The sequence below is a fragment of the Crinia signifera genome, chromosome 2, assembly GCF_055691185.1.
Source record: "Crinia signifera chromosome 2, ASM5569118v1, whole genome shotgun sequence".
Lineage (NCBI taxonomy): Eukaryota > Metazoa > Chordata > Amphibia > Anura > Myobatrachidae > Crinia > Crinia signifera.
The window spans coordinates 260280756-260285755 of NC_139218.1; the positions used below are offsets into that span (position 1 = coordinate 260280756).

General features: G+C 41.3%; 1 protein-coding gene across 1 annotated transcript in view; it reads left to right on the forward strand.

Moving 5' to 3' along the window:
* Nucleotides 1–3040: 3040 nt before the first annotated feature.
* LOC146060773 (interleukin-18 receptor 1-like) overlaps nt 3041–5000 on the forward strand; it is a 106194-nt gene continuing 104234 nt past the window's right edge. The window contains exon 1 of the mRNA XM_083174390.1: nt 3041–3172. The gene's annotated coding sequence lies outside the window, so the exon portion shown is untranslated. The remainder of the gene's footprint in view (nt 3173–5000) is intronic.

The window sequence follows — 5000 nt, forward strand, 5'->3', positions numbered from 1 at the left end:
TCAGTACCAATGAACTTTAACGCATGTACCAATGGACTTTAATGGCAGTATCACTGGATGTGACTTTAAGTGTAGTATCACTGGACTTTAACAGCAGTACCAATGGACTGGACTTTTACAGCAGTATCACTGGACTTTAACGGCAGTACAACTGGACTGAACTTATGCAGCAGTATCACTGGACTGGACTTTAATAGCTGTATCACTGGACTGGACTTTAACGGCAGTATCACTGGACTTTAATGGCAGTACCAATGGACTGGACTTATGTAGCAGTATCACTGGACTGGACTTTAACGGCAGTACCAATGGACTTTTTTCGGCAATACCTATGGACAGGATTTATGCAGTATCTCTGGACTTATATAATTGGCTGGACTTATACAGCAGTATCACTGGACTTTAATGGCAGTACCAATGGACTGGAATGATACAGCAGTATCACTGGACTGGACTTATACAGCAGTACCACTGGACTTTGATGCCAGTACCAATGGACTTTAACGGCAGTACCACTGGACTGAACTTATGCAGCAGTATCACTGGCCTGGACTTTAACGTCAGTGTCACTGGACTTTCACGGTAGTACCAATGGACTGGATGTATGCAGTATCACAGACTGGTCTTTAACGGAGTGTTTTTGTGGCTGTGTGTGTTTTATAGTGTTTTTGTGTTAATAGATTTAGAATGTAAGCTCCTATGGGGCAGGGACTGATATGGATGACTTGTTTTGTCTGTACCGCACTGAGTTTTTGTGTGGTACATTAGCTGGAAACAGTAGTAATAAATATGCATGTATGTCATGAACATATTATCGCGCCTCTATCTTCTTTTTCCAGGTGGACCTTCTTCACGAACGAATGATGATTTCAACAGCCAAGCAAGCTACATCTCTTGGCTTCTTTGAGGTCATCTTCATTACATCATATATGGAAGGTAGCAAGACACGAGCAGCTGACCCACAACAGGTAATGAGGCGCGATAATATATTCCTGGCATACATGGATATTTATGAAATATTTATGTTTGCTATAGACTTACTTCCTTACCATATTTTTATAGATTAATGAATTTAGGCCCTCCTACTATTTAGTGTGGCAAGTCACCCAGATCAGGACTGAAATCTGAGCATTGCATTTCTATAGAATGACAATAATATGTAATTTCTACAAAAGTAGATGGAAATAATCGTTTTCACCTTATTTTGTTAAAATTAAGGGATAATACACAGGCCCCTTAGTGAGAAATCACCCTGCCAACAAGGACGGGTGCAATTAGAGAATTATGCAAAATGCATGTCTGTTTAGAAATGTACAGTAGTCTATAACCTTTACTGAGGGATGGACTACAATGACATTGGGCATCAGCCGTGGCAGATGATGTTGATGGTATTACATGTTTAATGTCACGACTAGTGGCAGCAGCTTCAGCACTAGGAGGAAGTGGTTCTTGTTCTTTCACTATCTTGTCCTTTAAATTTTGTTTCTTCAATATTTTTCTGGCGTATCACTGGAATGAACTTCAACAGCACTACCACTGGACTGGACTTATGCAACAGTATCACTGGACTTTATGGGCAGTACCACTGGACTTTAACGGCAGTACCAATGGACTAGATTTATACAGCAGTATCATTGGACTGGACTTTAACGGCAGTAGCACTGCACGTTCACGGCAATACCAATTAACTGGAATTGTACAGCAGTATCACTGGACTGGACTTTAACAGCAGTACCAATGGACTGGATGTATGCAGTATCACTGGACTTATACAGCAGTATCTCTGGACTTTAATGGAAGTACCAATGGACTGGAATGATACAGCAGTATCACTGGACTGGACTTTAACAGCAATGCCAATATGCTAGACTTTAACAGCAGTATCACTGGACTTTAACGGAAGTACCTATGGCCTGGAATTATACAGCAGTTTTATTGGTCTTTACTTTAACGGCAGTACCACTGGACAGGATGTATACATTATCACTGGACTAGACTTATACAGCAGTATCATTGGACAGTACTTTTTCAGCACAATCACTGGACTTTAACGGCAATACCAATGGACTGGAATTACACAGCAGTATAACTGGATTGGATTTTAACGGCAGTACCAATGAACTTTAACGCATGTACCAATGGACTTTAATGGCAGTATCACTGGATGTGACTTTAAGTGTAGTATCACTGGACTTTAACAGCAGTACCAATGGACTGGACTTTTACAGCAGTATCACTGGACTTTAACGGCAGTACAACTGGACTGAACTTATGCAGCAGTATCACTGGACTGGACTTTAACGGCAGTATCACTGGACTTTAATGGCAGTACCAATGGACTGGACTTTTACAGCAGTATCACTGGACTTTAACGGCAGTACAACTGGACTGAACTTATGCAGCAGTATCACTGGACTGGACTTTAACGGCAGTATCACTGGACTTTAATGGCAGTACCAATGGACTGGACTTATGTAGCAGTATCACTGGACTGGACTTTAACGGCAGTACCAATGGACTTTATCGGCAATACCTATGGACAGGATTTATGCAGTATCTCTGGACTTATACAATTGGCTGGACTTATACAGCAGTATCACTGGACTTTAATGGCAGTACCAATGGACTGGAATGATACAGCAGTATCACTGGACTGGACTTATACAGCAGTTCCACTGGACTTTGGTGCCAGTACCAATGGACTTTAACGGCAGTACCACTGGACTGAACTTATGCAGCAGTATCACTGGCCTGGACTTTAACGTCAGTGTCACTGGACTTTCACGGTAGTACCAATGGACTGGATGTATGCAGTATCACAGACTGGTCTTTAACGGAGTGTTTTTGTGGCTGTGTGTGTTTTATAGTGTTTTTGTGTTAATAGATTTAGAATGTAAGCTCCTATGGGGCAGGGACTGATATGGATGACTTGTGTTGTCTGTACCGCACTGAGTTTTTGTGTGGTACATTAGCTGGAAACAGTAGTAATAAATATGCATGTATGTCATGAACATATTATCGCGCCTCTATCTTCTTTTTCCAGGTGGACCTTCTTCACGAACGAATGATGATTTCAACAGCCAAGCAAGCTACATCTCTTGGCTTCTTTGAGGCCATCTTCATTACATCATATATGGAAGGTAGCAAGACACGAGCAGCTGACCCACAACAGGTAATGAGGCGCGATAATATATTCCTGGCATACATGGATATTTATGAAATATTTATGTTTGCTATAGACTTACTTCCTTACCATATTTTTATAGATTAATGAATTTAGGCCCTCCTACTATTTAGTGTGGCAAGTCACCCAGATCAGGACTGAAATCTGAGCATTGCATTTCTATAGAATGACAATAATATGTAATTTCTACAAAAGTAGATGGAAATAATCGTTTTCACCTTATTTTGTTAAAATTAAGGGATAATACACAGGCCCCTTAGTGAGAAATCACCCTGCCAACAAGGACGGGTGCAATTAGAGAATTATGCAAAATGCATGTCTGTTTAGAAATGTACAGTAGTCTATAACCTTTACTGAGGGATGGACTACAATGACATTGGGCATCAGCCGTGGCAGATGATGTTGATGGTATTACATGTTTAATGTCACGACTAGTGGCAGCAGCTTCAGCACTAGGAGGAAGTGGTTCTTGTTCTTTCACTATCTTGTCCTTTAAATTTTGTTTCTTCAATATTTTTCTGGCGTATCACTGGAATGAACTTCAACAGCACTACCACTGGACTGGACTTATGCAACAGTATCACTGGACTTTATGGGCAGTACCACTGGACTTTAACGGCAGTACCAATGGACTAGATTTATACAGCAGTATCATTGGACTGGACTTTAACGGCAGTAGCACTGCACGTTCACGGCAATACCAATGAACTGGAATTGTACAGCAGTATCACTGGAGTGGACTTTAACAGCAGTACCAATGGACTGGATGTATGCAGTATCACTGGACTTATACAGCAGTATCTCTGGACTGGACTTTAACAGCAATACCAATATGCTAGACTTTAACAGCAGTATCACTGGTCTTTAACGGAAGTACCAATGGCCTGGAATTATACAGCAGTTTCATTGGTCTTTACTTTAACGGCAGTACCACTGGACAGGATGTATACATTATCACCGGACTGGACTTAGTATCAGCAGTATCATTGGTCAGTACTTTTTCAGCAGAATCACTGGACTTTAACGGCAATACCAATGGACTGGAATTACACAGCAGTATAACTGGATTGGACTTTAACGGCATTACCAATTAACTTTAGCGCATGTACCAGAGGACTTCAATGCCAGTATCACTATATGTGACTTTAAGAGTAGTATCACTGGACTTTAATAGCAGTACCAATGTGTTGGACTTTTACGGCAGTATCTCTGGACTTTAACAGCAGTACCAATGGCCTGGACTTTTACAGCAGTATCACTGGACTTTGACGGCAGTACAAATGGACTGAACTTATGAAGCAGTATCACTGGACTGGACTTTAACGGCAGTACCAATGGACTTTATCGGCAATACCTATGGACAGGATTTATGCAGTATCACTGGACTTATACAGCAGTATCAATGGCCTGGACTTATACAGCAGTATCACTGGACTTTAATGGCAGTACCAATGGACTGGAATGATACAGCAGTATCACTGAACTGGACTTATACAGCAGTACCACTGTACTTTGATGCCAGTACCAATGGACTTTAACGGCAGTACCACTGGACTGAATTTATGCAGCAGTATCACTGGACTTTAATGGCATTACCAATGGACTGGAATGATACAGCAGTATCACTGTACTGGACTTATACAGCAGTACCACTGGACTTTGATGCCAGTACCAATGGACTTTAACGGCAGTACACTGGACTGAACTTATTCAGCAGTATCACTGGCCTGGACTTTAACGGCAGTATCACTGGACTTTAATGGCAGTACCAATGTGTTGGACTTTTACGGCAGTATCTCTGGACTTTAACAGAAGT